At 34.0% G+C, this 16,787-nt stretch overlaps 1 protein-coding gene across 2 annotated transcripts in view; it reads right to left on the bottom strand.

Annotated features, from left to right (window-relative positions):
• LOC135835771 (lachesin-like) overlaps positions 1-4,673 on the bottom strand; it is a 112,475-nt gene extending 107,802 nt beyond the window's left edge. The window contains exon 1 of one of the 2 annotated variants that reach the window (XM_065350191.1): positions 4,537-4,673. The gene's annotated coding sequence lies outside the window, so the exon portion shown is untranslated. Of the gene's footprint in view, positions 1-4,344; positions 4,499-4,536 lie in introns of those variants that run through there. The other variant, XM_065350192.1, reaches the window with a different exon arrangement.
• Positions 4,674-16,787: the final 12,114 nt, after the last annotated feature.

Here is a 16,787-nt window from a genome sequence, read left to right as displayed (position 1 = left end):
TCCACTGCTGAAATGGATGATATTTCAAGTTCCCTGAAAATTTTGACAGCCCCTAGCAGCCTTTAAAAAGAGACCAGAGGGCTGTGATTTGCGCTATTGGTCATCCCTTTGGAAGATCTTTCCACAGGAAAAATTTCAAAAAAATCGCCGATCCCCCTTACCACTTCTTGGTTGAATTGACGTGGAATGACCCTCGTTGTACTCACGAGGAAACATATTTTGAAAAATCTATCCGACTTACAAAACAAATTATCTACGGAACCGAAGTAATAAACCTTTGGTGTATTCGACTCAGCCACACAACCATCGAAGAATGTATTTCAGCGATTAGAAACCAAAGTGGTAAAAAAGGGATGGCTGCAAAAAGAAGATTAATTTGAAAATGTTCGTGGGGAAAAGCCCCAAAAAGGGTAAATATGCATAATGTTATTTGAGAACGTGCTCGCGAGCTTTTAACAATAGACATAACAACCGTTAGAAGACAAACGCAATAACCGCCATCCAGTTATTTAAGATCAAGATTTTTAAAAAAAAGATTATAAGGGTAAATAAATAGGTAATATACGCGAGTATTTGGAAAATATATACCTCGCCGCATCATATCGAGAACGTACCTATCTACTCATCGTAATACCATTAAATAGTCCCGAGTATAAACAATACGGACGATTCAAACTTTTCAATACTTTCGTTTCGCCCTCTAAAGTTTTTATATTATCGTCTGGTAAAAGTCAAACAAAACGTCTGCGAGCCTTATTCAACCGCGAGGGTAAATTTTATAATCGTTATTTGCGTCGATGTTTTTTTTTGTTTTGTTTTGTTTTTAATTCTCAGTTCTCCAAGTCCACCTAGGAGGTAATAATCTGCTGATTCGAGTCAACGAACGCCAAGCAAATTTTTCAAGTCGTTTTGCGGAAAAAAATGAGAAATTTAACGGAAATGAGTTATTTCGGTATTATAATCCTCCATATAAATTACCAACGAAAAAATATGAGTGAAGTTACACAACTTTTTCTACGAATGAAATTTTAAAACAAGTGTCAAGCTTATGACTTGATTTTAACCCGAAAAGAAATATTTTTGTCGCGAATGTAATTTTTTAATGAAATTTATGCTACAAGTGAACTATACATACAGGGTGTTCGAAAGAGTCGCAAACAAAATTTTGGTAATCTTGAATTCAAAAAAAAAAAGAATGACGATTGAAGTTTGAAAAAAGGAACGATAAATTGCCCTTTTGGCTAGAGGTCTTGCAAAGTCATGCCAAAAGTCATGTAGGTATTTGAGTTTTAAAAATTTGTTATTTATTCCAAGAGAGGGAAATGTTTATTGTTTAGTAATTCTCGATCATAGAATACAAATCTTGACTGTGACTCTTCAAGCACCGCACCGTGTTTTTTATTTGTTATTTGCTTACTGTGGCAACAAAAAAATCACTGAACGTTCATTTGTGATTTTTGTAAGACTTGAAAATTCTGTATTTAGAAATTTCTTTCAAGCTTTATAACTTTTTTGAAAACTTTTGCCCTCATCTTGCTCATTTTATATCGACCAGTGCTATTATCTGAATCATTCTATCTCAATTATCATTGTACAAATAAATACCTTTAAAAAATCAAATGCTAATTATATGTACTTGGAAATGAATGTGAATTTCAGCTTGGCGAAGCGTGGTGATTTTCTACGCTTTATTTCCTCCCAAAAGTAAACAAAACAACTGATTAATTTTTTCCATCGGAAAATTTCTACCAAAAAAATTGACAGGTGATCGCAGTTTCTTCCAAAATTGTTAGCATATCATTTATTTTGTTTGAACAAGGTTAGGTTTAATTTCTTCATCCATCCTTGGAAAAATTTCAAGTACAAATTTATTTCTTTGGAAACAGAAACTTTTGTGCTCTCAAATTCACACAACGTTTGTAGGATTTTCAATTAGGTATAGGTAAATTATTTAATTTCGAAACGTCCTTGATAAAATTTACTCAAATTTGAATTATATTCTTACATTTACCTGCTTTGTGATTATTTGCATAAAATTAAAGTAGAGTTTGCTTTTATCAAAACGTTTGATTGTTCGTTTGAAATCATCAATCAAAAAAGAAGGATAATTCTCGAAACATTACAAAATTTTTCCATCTGAATTTCTCGAAGAATTAAGGTATTCAACATTTATCCTTCAAGGTTAGAGAATCTATGTTGTGGTCCACTATTTCTTCCCTCGTTTTTTTCTGACTATTGGATAATTAAATTTTCGAAACGTTCAATTCGAAAAAGAACGGGATCAAGTAAGAAATGCGCGACTTTTGCTACCTTCCTGTAAAGCAAGTTTGGAAGTATTACTGAAAATTTAAGCTTTTCAAGGTTATTTAATTTTTTTTTGTCTCGGATAACGTTAATACAGTACAGCGGGTGAATTGGAAAAAATATGGCTGAGCAGTGAAAAAATGCGTTACGAAACAATTCCAGATGAAATGAGGATTTTTCGAATTTTTCAACGAAATTTGAGGGGATTTAAATTCTGATTTCGAAAAAATATTGGTAAGTACACTTCATTAAAATGTGAACTTGATACCTACAAAAATGTGTTTTTTTGAATTTTCAACAGTAATTATTGTAGAAAAAAAAAACCTTTAAAATATTTCAACTAAAATAGTTTGTTTATTGATACAGCCCAGTGGTATGAAAAACGAACTATTTCATATTCTTGAGATTATTGAAACACATTTTTTGTTTCCAATTTAAATTTTTTCAAAACTTATTTCAGTAAAAATGTGAAAAATTATGGACAATTTCAGTTCTTGCTCTTCCTCTTGAAAATAGCAAACAAATCTGACAATAAATAAGAATTGTAATAGATACATTTTTTAGCTCCGATTTCTCCGATTTTGAAAATTTTTTGCATTTTATGCATGAACGTCATTTCTTACCCACACTCGACGAGAATAATAAAAATTTTGTTCTGACTCAAAATTTACTCAAAATATACCTAAATTCGTAGAAAATCTAGATATTAGGCCTAAATGAGAAATTTTTAAAACACAAAAATTAAAATTTTCGATGTATCTTCAAAGTGTAACATTGATACTCTTAATTCAGCATCAGGCCTTCAGGTACCTACGATATATCGAAACATGAGATGAAATTCCTCATTTTCCCTCGCCTTTCTCATTTCCGGCTCTGTCAACAATCTTTCTTTTTTTCTCTCTTCTGATAAATCTTCATTAAAAGATCCTGATTTCGTGATTTTTTAGCTGGAGGAGGGGGGGAGAAACGTTTTTATGAATATGAAGTACAGGTAAAGGTTACATTTTTTGAAGCATTCAAGCCTATATTCATATTCTGTTGAAGAATAATTTTTTCATTCCATTACATTTTTATTATTTTATTTAAATTCTCAATTCCATTTTTTCGGTACAAAAAGATCTTGAATTTATTCAAAGTAGATCACTCGACGAGATGAAGGTGATATTACTTTGAGTCGATATATTTAAGAATATTTTTTAAAATCATCGTGGAATGACTTTAGCTATTTTGAAATTGAAATATTTTCTCATAATTATCAGAGCAAATATTTGGATTAGGTTTTTAAAATAAAAAGAAATGTCGCTTGAAAAAAAAAACGCAACTTCGCTACAACTACAGTCGAATTTGTACAACAGAAATCCCAAAGCACACTTTTGTCATTTTCTGTTTTCCTATCTTAATTCAAACCGAGTGGAATTTTTGGCAGTACATTCAACTTTGCTTCATGATCCTTAAACACTAAAGAAAGGAGTAAATATTTCGAACCCTCTGTAAAAGTGCAGAAATCCTTCACATTCGCTTATCACGTAAAACTTTCAATTAAATTGGTATTTTTTGGTTTTTGTTCTCAAAAAAAAATTAGAAAATTATTTTTGAAAGTAAGTTCTTAATTTAGTCACAAACAACACATTCTTCCATAAAAAATCTGTACATTTCAACTCTATTTAATTAAATTTAATTGTTTAAAAAACGAACATTTTGACGAGTGAAATTACTCTGGTGGATTTTTTTTCTAATTTCGTGGAATTCTCAAGTTGAGTCTAAAAACTCATTAAAATAAATTACACGAGGTCGGGAATAAAAAATCCCACAATGGGAGATATTTGACTGGAAATTTGAAATTGTGTGATGAAAAAATTTGCCAGTTTCATTAAATACAAAATTCAATCCTGGAAAATGCATCTTTATAGGCAATTTAATCAACATAAATTCCTATTAATATACCTATGTAAATGTAGATGGCCTTGGATAGACAATTTGATTAATACGTGTTGCTATCACAAGGCGCCTATTACAGTATGTATATGCAATTTAACGTACTTTATAGCCATCCTGGTTGAGGTACTACTTCGAAGATTTTTTTTTTGAAAGAAGAAATTATATTTCACACTAAAAAAATTTTTAATTGAAAAAAAGCTTTGATAAAAAAATTATACCTACGCCAAAAAAAAAGAAAAAAATTAACAAAGATTAAAATGTTGAAAAAAAATTAATTGTACCCTTAACACTTACGATAATTAGTCGACGTGATTTATTTCCGGAGCACGTGGGTACGAGAGACGCGCGATCGGCCAACGAGAAAATCCGAATCGGATAGTCGAATGCTGACAATGTACACTATTGCTACTGACACCGGAGGAGTCGTGAAACATTTTATGAATTTAATGTTGGCACGCTTGCGTCTTCGGTACGGATTTCGAACTTGAATGGCTTTTTACTTATTCCGATATTCCTGTTGCTTCATCTTTTCTTCTACACTCGTCGTTTTATTACCACATTATCGCCACTTCATTGATAATAAAGAGCAACGCAGGAGAAAAAAGAAAAGAGAACAGAATACTCGTAGATAAAATTAAACAATTGACCGTCTAATTAATTTATTTACAACCCTGTAGGTCTTACGTTAGTTACACATATAAAACATACACACCACGCCACGCCGAGTTTATTACGAGCGACAATTTTCTACAATACGTAGAAAATTAAAAATTCTTGCTACGTAGCTTCTCGAAAGGGCCATGCATGAAATAATAAACGTCTTAAAGAATCCCATATATCAAATTTCTTTCGTGGTTTTTATATTTTCACTCGAAGCAAAAATAAACCGTCGTATGTATGGTACTACCTTATACAGAAAATGCACTCGAGAGAAAAAGGTGTTTATGAGTATATTTCAATGAACCTTGGTACACGAATTCGCGAGAAAAAACATACACTGTGCAACTTGTTTTCGCCAGAAAACATCATTTAATAAAATCACACACCGAGCTCAATTTTTATGGAAAATTTCATTCTATTCTATTTCCGGGTACGTACAATGCTTTTTCAAATTACAATTCCTACTCTATATACTACAATTTATCGAATATTAAAGCGACAAACTTATGGTATGGGTTACGTTTATTTTTCACACAGTCTTGTTTTTCGTTATAGTTTTTTTTTCTCGCGAATTTATGTTGAAACAATATTAGGATTGTACTTGTATGTATTTTTCTGGCGGATGAAAAAATTGTTGGCACGTTGGTAAATTATTTTTTGACGCAAATAAACACATGTTTTTGATAACTTAGAAAAGAAAGACAAAATTTGAAATAATTTTAGAACGTTAAAATGTGAAGTAATGAAGAGGAAAAAAAGAAGAAAAAATCTGTCTCAAAGATTTTAAGTATTTAAATTTAAAAATATTGAAAAAATATATTTTTTTGATAGCATTCCTCTCTGCCCCAACACCAGCCCTTCACTTTCCAATTTTGAAAACAAGTTCGAAAAATTATAAAATTGTAGAATAACAATCATGTCGAACTTTACTTATTCGAGGTTGCTAATCCAAGAAGTTCACAATTTTTGAAGAATTGTAGTTCCTAGATGTCATTGGTGCTAGCTTACAAGTTACAACCAATTAGGCAACTCAGCCAGCATTCTTGTGCTGTAATTTGCCTATGTGGATTTACATAGGAGTTGAGAAATAGCATTTAAATTATGTAATTATGAAATCTTTGAACCTGTTGCGAGCTGGGTGACCTGCAAAATACACACACCCCTCCCTTTTCAAAATGAATTTTTATGAAGCAAAAATATACTCTGAGACTCGCTTTTTTATAGACTTCCCGATTTTATGAAATACATATAATTATGCAATGACAAAATGTGCAAAAATGCTGGAAAAGAAAGATTCAAAATTTTGAGAATGTTCAATACTTTGTTTTTTTTTTAATTTTGAACTTCCTTCAAAATTCCAAAATGAATTTTTTCGAAATCGAATATTTATTTTGCTTTTAGACATTTGATTCCGTTTTATTCTAATTTGTCATGATGAGAAAATTTTCTCTTCTGAAATGTTGAAGTTGTAGAAAAAAAAGGAAATGAAATGTTGTGTTTAAATTTTTCCTTTGTGGGTCTTTGAAAAAATGTAGCAGGAAGGAATCGAAAAAATTTTCAAGTGTGGAATTTTATTGAAAATTTCTATCTAATCAACGTGTGGCCTTTCTCTTCCGTCTGCGTCTTGAAATATGGCTTTGGAAATTAACATGGGTCTAATAGCTTTGAGCAAATCTAAGAAATCCTCGATTTCCAAATTGAGAAATGACTTAAATTGATTTTTTTAATCTAATTTTTCAGTTCAACTTCTCGTTTGAAACAACAGCAAAATTTTGAATATCACGATGGATCGCAAAAAAATTCTAGTAGATTTTGATCTAATTCAATGTAGTCTGAGACATTTTTTTGATTTGAAAGTCTCTTCAAAATGAAAATCCCTGGAAAGAAGATATGGGTTCTCAATGAGGGGGCATTTCGAAAAAAGTATGGCTTTTTCAGTATAGTGTTGTATCAAATGCGATTATTTAAAATAATCGCAAAACAATTAGGTAATCGAAAAAAAATAATCGCTGTCTGAATTAATCGTTAAAAAATAATCGATTATTCGATTTTAATCGAATTTGAAAATATATAATCATGCAAAAATAGACGTTTTTTTGTATTTTGGACCCATTTTTCCAAAAAATTTTTGATTCTACTTTCATTTTCATAAAATCATTACACATGACGAAACTTTTCTAAAAATTACCTCTAATTTCGATTTTTCATGCCTGAAAATCCAACTTTTTGCAGAAAACTTATTCAAATGATTAATTCATCCTCGATTATCAGGAAAAAATAATCGCATTTACATTGCATTTCACCTCGATTAATCGATTATGAACAACACTATTGTTCGGACCAATTCCAAAAACTAGTATTTGAGATTCTGCGTTGGCTAAAAATCCAAGGCCACTTTTAGGGTTCTACAGGGTGGTTCAAAATTTTTGAATTGTTAATTTTTGGGTAAATTCGTGTTTTGACAATTTTTTGCTCAAATATTTCACTATACTTAATCGAGCGTAACCATCGAAAGATCTGCAACTACGGGAATGTTTTGGATTAGAGTGGCGCCAATTTTTTGGTCATTATAGCAAATTTTTAAAAATCGAGAAAAACAGTCAGAAAATTATCTTTAAAATTGGCAATAATGATGAAAAAATTTGCACAACTGCGTTCTAATATGTTCCTCCCATTTCAGAAAAGATCTCTCTCGATGTTTTGGCTCAATGAATGCGAAATATTTGAAAAGAAAAAATTTTCAAAACACGAATCTAACTAAAAATAAGCGATTTGCAAATTTTCAACCATCCTGTAGTGTATAATCCTAAAAGTTGTCTTGGATTTTGATATGTGTCATTTCCGAAACAGGATAGGCAGGAAGATGAGCAAAAATAGGTACTACGATTTTTTCAAAAATATATCTTCTTTGAGAACCAATATTTTCTCCTTAGGGGCACTTGCGGACCTACAATTTTTTTGGGAGTGATTTTCAACGGTTTACAGTGAATCTGATCCGAATTCTCCAGCGTTTCTTTCTTCTTTTTTTTTTATGATCCTCCCTAATGAATAAGGAAAAAAATTCGAGCGGAGTTGAAGAGATTTACCAAACTCCTTGAAAAAAGACCGGATTCAAAGGTCAACGGTATTTTCAACTGCAAACTCTGGAAAAGAATAAAGCGATAGAGTCAAATCATCTCAGCTCTTTGCCCAGCTCTGTCTAAATTTTTATTTGGACAATTTTGAAGATTTGCAAACAACCTGGCAAATTTTTTCCACAGGTATTTCAACAATTTTCCTGATTTAGGTACCTTTATGTTGATCAGTTTCAGATATGTATTTTCTTGAATTTTGCATCATTTTTTATAAAATTACTCTCTTATTTCAACATTTCAAAGCTGAGTAAATTATTAAATTGGCAAATAGTTCAAAGAAGTAAAATTTTGGATTTTCTTTGCAGAATTTTTATGCAATTTTATTTTCGCAACTCTAGTGAGATATTGGCTACTTGTTCTCAATTCAAAAATTCATCAGTCAAGTAATCTTACCTGCTCCACGTGTTTTCCTGTTTGTTGTTGTTCATCTCATCAAATCGTAATCATTCTGATTAACAGTTTTTTTGTTGCACTCGTTTTTTGTTTTGTTTTTTTTTCATACAAAACCAAACAATCAAGATTTTCCTCCACCAGTGGGTACCTACTTCTCACTGTGAAAATTTACCTTCTTGAAAAAATCACCCAACTACTTTGGAAACCCTGCATTGCAAACGACGTTGCGAATTTTTAATTCATTAATAGCCCTACACGGTGTCGAGTGAAAAGACCTCGTAGGAAATATTTCGTTGGCAATATCAATATCATAAAATGAAAATATAAAATGACGTTGAAAAATCGATTACTACTACTATGATGAACTGAATTCGATTTATCAACCATCATCGCTTAATTAACTTTTTATTTGGAGAATGAAAAAAAAAGGCTCGCGTAAACAGCGTGTCAACTCGTCTTTTGTTAACGCACCCTTATGTACAAGTTTAAATTGCAAATCACTTATTTTCTTAGAGAAGGGCGCGTTTTTTTCCTCTCGCGAAAACAAGATGAAGAAATCCTGCTTTATACGAGTATTGTACAATGATTAGTACATTTAAAGGTTTTTTTTCTATACGATCCCTTCTCCGAACAGATGCGAAAACATTCACATTATCGCGGCGATATCCAGTTCTAGCCGAAAATATAAAAAATTGTCTTATTTTTCCAGTTCGTTGCTGGCGATTGTGAAACTAGTGCAAATTTTCGCGACTTGGATAAGGAAACAAGTTTACCTTTATGGCAGAAAGTTGACAAATTACAAGCTAGGCGAGGTACACGTAACGAGGGTGAATTTTTAACTAAGGGAGACTCGTTTTAAAAAATTCTTTTAATTAAGCATCGGCGATGGAAAGTTTGTCGGCGGGTAAATTCGATTAACAATATTGGAACATAATCGTTAAACGCAATACGCGTGAAGATATTCGCTTTATGAGGGAAAAAAACTCAGATGGTATCGGGAAGTGTTTTCTGGCCAACATCTGAAGATAAAATTGAAAAAAATGTTTCGAGCTTTATAAACTCTGCGAGCAGCTTCTTTGTAGTTGGGATTTAATTTGAGTAGTGAACATAGCGCCGAGGAAAGTTTCGAATTTTCTGTTTTAATTAATTCGAGGCAAAAAAAAATCTTTTATAGAATTTCCTTCTTGGGTAAAAAAATTTAATATGAAAGACCGGGAGGGTAATTTGCAAAAAATTTCGGCCACTGTGATATCTGTGTGAGATGTATCGGCTGTAGCCATCGGATATTAGAGGACTTTGCTAGAAGTTAAAAGTTTAAGTTAAAAGCTCCATTCGATCAAGTTTTATTCTTGAATCAGAACGCGGCTATATTGTTCGCAAGCATTTGCCTAAGGAGGATTCTTCGACAACAATAAAAGGCAGAGAATTTGAACTTAGTTGGTTCATTAAGTTTTAAGTATGCATTCCCCTCTGGCAGTTACCCCTGAATTCTTAAAACTTTAACAAAGGCAACTGGATAAGCTTTATTTTATCAGAAGTATTCTGTTTATATACTCGACGATTCGAGAGTACGCCCTATGAACGTGCTCTCTCTCGATGTTTCTCTCTCTATCTCTCTCTCGGCACTCTTCCTACATAATGTCGAAACAAAAATCGTCGAGTTGCCTTTTTAAACGAGAGTAATTTTTAAATATTTTATAAAAGCTTTCCTAGATAAAAGAGCAATGCGAATATCTTTCGTTAGCTCTGCCCCTCTCTTTCTCTGCACGGTATGGGGAACTTTTCGGTATAGTTTATACACAACATCAATGAGTAAGGTATTGTTTCATTTTCTCGAATGTTTATTGATTTTTCAAGATGCAGTGTACCAGACATCCAGACTGATTTGAGAACTTTTCAGTAACCATTTTCCAGATCCAGAGAATGACTCGTGATTTTCAAGATTCCCCAGTACTATGCCAGGATTGGTTACTTTCCATGAATTTTTCAAGTAAGTACGCATCTATTGCTTGGGACACCACAGTACTGATTTCAGTAGTCGATCACTTTCGGCTTAAATTGCCAATTGCCATAGTGAAAATGACACATCCAACAAGTAGAGGATTTTTTCTCGAAGAGAAGTCATTTAAAAGAACTCTGAAAGGAGATTGAATTTTTAAAAAATTCTATTTTGTTCAATTTTTCAATTTTTACAATCTCGCAAGTTTTCATGTAGGTTACCAACATTGTTGGGAGGGGGGGGTGAGGTAAGGTTTTTCTTGAAAACATAATCATCTATCCAGACGTATTGCGCTCAGAGATTAAAAATTATATTATGACGATGCTTTCTCTGACTTCAGAACAATCTGAGCAGGAGTATCACAAGGAAGTGTATTGAGCCCAATATTATATCTTCTCTACACCGGTGACATCCCTTTGACAAGTGATGTCACGATGGCAACATTTGCTGACAACACTGCATTACCACACAAAATTTTGATCCAGATGATGCAATGGACAAATCACAAAACAACTGAGGAGCTCATTGCAAAAATAACCCTTGTCAGTTTGCCTCTTAGAACCTGTGTAACACTCAAGCTCTCCCTTGAGCATACCCAGTATCATGAATATAGACTCTCTATCGCCATTCCTCTCCAAGCTACTCTGGGTAGACCAATTTGACGCAAATTTTATCATCACAACATAATCTCATCTCTGCGGTTGGCTACAGGAGCAATGGACTGCATGGGGGTCTAAGAGACAAACTGACAAGGGCTATTTTTGCAATGAGATCCTTAACTTAAATACAATAAGGTGCACTGGGGGAAGTCAGAACGTTTTTTCACAATTTCAACTTTGATCAGCTGTTACTCTCGTACTAATGAACCAATATGGCTGAAATTTGGTATGTAGGTTCCCATAAGGGTTCTTAACCTATGGTAAAAATTTCAGCGCGATTGTCACAGTAGCTTTCGCACAATCGAATAAAATGTAACTTGTTCTGACTTACCCCGCTTTGGGGTAAGTCAGAAAATCTACAAAATTAATTGGTGATTTTAGGATTCAACCCTGATCGATGCGCAATATGTCGAATAATATGTTTTCGAGGTCGTAGAATCCGAATCTGGAGTTATTTTTTTTTTAGGAGTGGGGGGTGAGGCGTGGGGAGAGGGAAAATTTTCCTACATTATCATGTAATATGTCGAATAGTATGTTTTCGAGGTCGTAGAATCTGAATCTGGGGTTATTTTTTTAGTAGGAGTGGGGGGTGAGGCGTGGGGAGAGGGAAAATTTCAAAATTTTCCTACATTATCATGTGATATGTCGAGTAATGTGTTTTCGAGGTCGTAGAATCCGAATCTGGAGTTTTTTTTTTGTAGGGGTGGGAGGTGAGTCAAGGGGAGAGAGAGTAAATTACAAATTTTGCCTATAATAATGTGTAATATGTCGATTGATAGAGGAGAAGGTACAATTATGGACCCAGGTACAAATATGGACCCCCCATGGTTTAGTGTACAACCACTAGCGCTACGGTCATGCTAGGTACTAAAAATTATACTAGTAGTGTAGTATCGATGATCCATGTACTTATTTCAGATCCATGCAAACTTGGGTGTCTCTCATCAGCAATTGTTTTTTTTGCGCATTATTTTCTTCACAATGGAAAATTTTACAAGTTTTTCATTCGGTAATTCATCAACTTCAAATAAAGTTTGGAAAAAAAATTATTAGCCAAGTAAGTAGCTTACAATGTGTACTTTCAAAATATACTTTCATATTTGTCTGTACTTCAACTGATTTTCATAATTTTTTTCATTTTTCATAAACTGAGCCGATTTTTTGCATGGGTATAAATATGGACCCCTAAATTTTTTTACCTAATTTTGACTCAATATTTTTTAGAATGTCGAGAAAAGTGTTATTAACAAAGAAGACAAGTCCAAACTCCAAAGTTGAAGTACCAAGCACTGGTGTACGGTTGACAGCGTTTTTAGCGTGCTAGGCTAGTGTACATCCAGTATTAGCTCAGTCGGAGAGTAGTTTAAAACACCAGTACTGCACTCAGAGAGCTACAGATTTTATTCATTTTACCTTTGAGACTCAAATAAAACTCAGGGTTTGCGTGGGAGATGAAATATAATATACATACAATATCACAGGTGAAAATTCTATGTATACAATTTATCTTCGATGGATTCTTAATAATTAATTTAATTCGCAGGTATTTTATATACAATATTTAGCCTATGGAAATAGGTAACATTTCGATGAGAAAGATTTATTTTTATTCTTTATTCGATGAATTTTAAGAGAAGTCGAAGACATACAAATCATACAACTGAAGCTGTAGGTAGATAGCTGCTTTGGATGCTGTGCCACCGAGTATATAAACACTCGGCGACACAGCTAATCTGCGAGTAGCAGAAATAGCGTAGTTTAGCCGATCGAGTCGGAGCACCGGGCGTTACCACTTCATTGCCCCGTCGAAACACAGTGTGGCAACACTGCGAATCGACAAGTACAACTTCGTGGTAGCCCGGTGCCCCTCGGACGATGCACGAAAAATTCCAGCAAGCTGGCTTTTTTCGGCCTCGTTCGACTGGCTGCACTGTCGCTGATCAAAATATTTACTTTTGACAAAATGGCTTGTTTCTGTGTTTCGACTTCTCTTTACATTAAAAATGGTTTAAAACGAACTAATTAAAACTTAATACTAATTAAAACGTGATAAAAACGTAACAATATAAATATTTTAAAACGGTTAAAACAACACCGTAGTGCTTTGATATACTTTTATCGGGAGAAGCCCGTTACTTTATGATCGATCACCGATCTTCATTTACATTTCAAAGGAAAAAGAACAACAATATAAGGTAAGAGTAACATCATTACTAATTAATAGCTTATTTCTAATTAACACTCGAACAACTGCTTCGACTGCTTGAACGCTTTTTATTCGTAGATACTAATAATTTTTCTTCTCTATTTACATTTCAGATTTCGAAGATCGAACGAAGAATACAACAATCGGCCGCCATGTTTTTGCTCGGTGATTCACCAGTACTTAATTTCAACACCATTTTCAAATTTGGATTTTATTTCGATGTAAGTATTTTTGATGAGCATATGAATAAATTAAATTTCGAAGAAATTTTGTTGTTACTTTTATTTTATAATTTTGTTCGTAGATATGACGATCCAAATTTGTGACTAGAATATCGTTTAGTTTGCCCCGAGGCATTTTGTATTTATTCGGTGATAGCGAATTACCCATGACAGGTGAGTTCCGTTTTTGAAAACTGATTTGTCTTCGAATTATTAATTTTTTTCTGCCCTTCGTAGGCTGTTTCGATAAATTTCCACGATGATACCGTTCGGTTCGAGATGATTTGTTTAAAACGTTCGCCAAATTTGGATGATAGAAAAAGAGTGGCCATGTTGGCAGCGTAATCGTTCGATGCTTTTACTACTTGGATTCATCAATACGAAATAGGTAATTTGTTTTCCTATAATTTTGATTTTATTCGACGAGTTTAATTTTGGATTTTTCGTAGTACGAGAACTTTTTGCGCTGAAGGCGCTTTTGGAAAAACTATCCGAACGGATGAAATACGACTTTACACGATAATTTTATTTTGATTTACCGAGCTAGTATGTTGGAAGCTGGATACTTCGATGACAGGTAATTATCTTTTCATTTTTTCCATCTTTGTTGCGTTATTTTTCAATCTCTCGTTCTACGTAGGTGTTTTATTGCATGGAATTGCTCGTTCATTGACCGGTGTTGATTGTTATTCTTTGTCGTTGGTGTTTTTGGAAACGGTTTCTTCGGCTTTGCTGTTCGGTATCTTCGATGATCTTCGGTGGTACGTATCTGTGAAATTTTAAATTCGGATTACTTTTCGTCGTATTTTTTATATTTCATTTTATTTTCCCTATTTCGTCGTATCAATTTTGAATTTGGATTTTTGCACGTAAAATTTCTCTTTTTCGAACACTTGCCCCATATTTCTTAATGGATACTGCTGACTTATTTTGAAAATGTGACGTTATTTTCAATCCACTCAATTTTTGATTTTAATTTTGATTTATAATTTAATTTTTCTGTTTTCACAGGTACTTTCGGTCTCAAGTGTTCGGTGAATTTTTCAAAATTGGATAGATTTTTGTTCGTCGATTTGTTCGTTTCTTACTTCCTGTGTTTGCTGAACAGGTATGCTATTTTTCCGAAGTGTGTTTTAAATTTTTAATTTCAATTCTGTATTTTTATTTTTTGATTAAAAAAAAATTCGATGTTTTGTTATCGTAGGTAAGAATGACTTTTCCTTGACTACTTTGGTGACGGTTTAGACTAAGGATGGACATACACGTTGACGGATAATGGATTTGGATTTTTTGCCCCTTGAATTTACTCGCACTTACTGCGATGGTGTTATTAATTTTGGAATGCGCAATTTGGAATTTTGAATTTGTTTTGGCGACATCACTGGCATTCATTGCCTCTACCACTACGAATTTGCTGAATGTGCTCTGGCTGCTGGAATTTGCCGGTCTTATTTCGACGAATGTATGTGGCCTTTGATTTTTCGTAGGGCATATCCTCGATAAATTTATCGAGTCGACAATTTATCGAGTCGATAACGTCCGTTTTTTCGTCGTATCGTGGTCGATAAATTTATCGACTATCGATTCGATAATCGATAATCGATAATCGTTGTCCCTAGCTTTCGGAGGTACTTTCGTGATTTCGCGTGATTTTTATCCTTCGACGATTTTTTACGCATTTTGACGAAATTTTTTCTCGTTCGATGATTAGATTTTTTGGTTTTGAAATTTCGATGGGTTGGAGGGGTGGTAGATTTTCCAAAATTTCGGTAAACTAAATAGTGGTATACACCAATTCAACAACGACGTTTTATTTTTTAAAAATCAATTTTTATCGATAAAAATTTTTGAAAAATCTTTTCTGTACTAATTTTTCGCGACGAATCCGAATTTTTTGTCAGTTTTTTGTTTTGTTCGATGGTTTTAAAATTATTATTAGTTTCGCGTTCTTTTTTGGTGTTACTTTCGATGACAAATTTTAAAATTACTCTTACCTTTAATTAGGGCTGTCCGGTGACCAATTTTTATCGGCCTCGAGTTTCTGTACGATGTACGTAATATACTCGAACTCCGGTACCAGCTTCCCATCATTTTGGACGAAGTATGGTCTTCGAGGTCCATACATTTCCGTGAGTCTTCTGATCTGATTTGATACGCGGATTCGTTTGGTTTCGTCGCGTTCCGAGAGGTACTTAAAGTAATGGTTGATTTCCGAGATTCGTCCGTCGACCTTTGGCTTCTTGGTATCAGCTAAATACGAAAAAATCACCGTCGTTCTTTCGTCGTCTGTTAGTATCGCGACGAGTTTGTCTATTTCTTTTTTTATGTCGAATACTGGAATCGATAAATTTTGCGAGTCCTCCATACCGACCTCAATATAAAGGTACTCGTCTCGAGGATGGATGAGTTTCTTTCTGTATTTGTCCAGATACTGCTTCGGTGCCGCCGCAGTCGATAAGTTTTTCAAAAGGCGTCGATTAACAGCCCCGAATAGGCCAGTGCCCATCAACGTGGTCGTTTTATAGTAGACATATTGGTATGGCGCATCATCCGAAGCGATTAAAAATACTCGAGCAGAATCGTGTTGAGGTGCTCTCAATAGTTGGGCTTGTAAGTTGGAGATTGTGTTCGTCTGATTATTGATTGTCGTCGCCTGCTCACCAACCTGCTCGCTTAGGCGTTGAATTTGAATTAGGTTTTCGTCGATCGTTCGGTTTTTTTCGGTGATTCGTCTGTTGAGGTTCTGAATTTGTCGCCTATCCTCCTCCCTGCGTCTCTTTTCATCCAAAATCGCCTCCTCGAAATTTCGAATTTCATTTTTTCTAGATTTCAGTTGAGATCTTAGATCGGTAATCGTGATCTTGTTTCCCCTTATCTCCTTCTTCAGATTTTCTTCGTTGGTCGATATGCGTTCGAAGACTGATCGCCGAGGAGATGGCGATTTTGAATTTCTTGGCGAACGATTTGGCGAGCTGCTTCGACGCTTTGGGGGTTCATTGTTCGACGACGACGATGATGAAGTATATGACGACGATGACGTGGACGTAGAGGACGACGAAAACGACGACGACGACGACGATAATGACGATGACGAGCTTTTGAATGAAACTGCTTTTTTTGGAGACTGCGGCTTATACATTGGCGCTTTATATTTCGGGGACTTTGATGGTGATTTTATTGCTGGTTTTAGAGGTTTTTTACTGCAGCCATTCGATTCGACATTGTCGACGGGTTTGATTATCGAGTTCATTTTCTTTTTCGGCGATGATTTTC

The sequence above is a fragment of the Planococcus citri genome, chromosome 2, assembly GCF_950023065.1.
Source record: "Planococcus citri chromosome 2, ihPlaCitr1.1, whole genome shotgun sequence".
NCBI classification, from domain to species: Eukaryota; Metazoa; Arthropoda; class Insecta; order Hemiptera; family Pseudococcidae; genus Planococcus; species Planococcus citri.
This window is presented reverse-complemented; position numbering and strand designations above follow the sequence as displayed.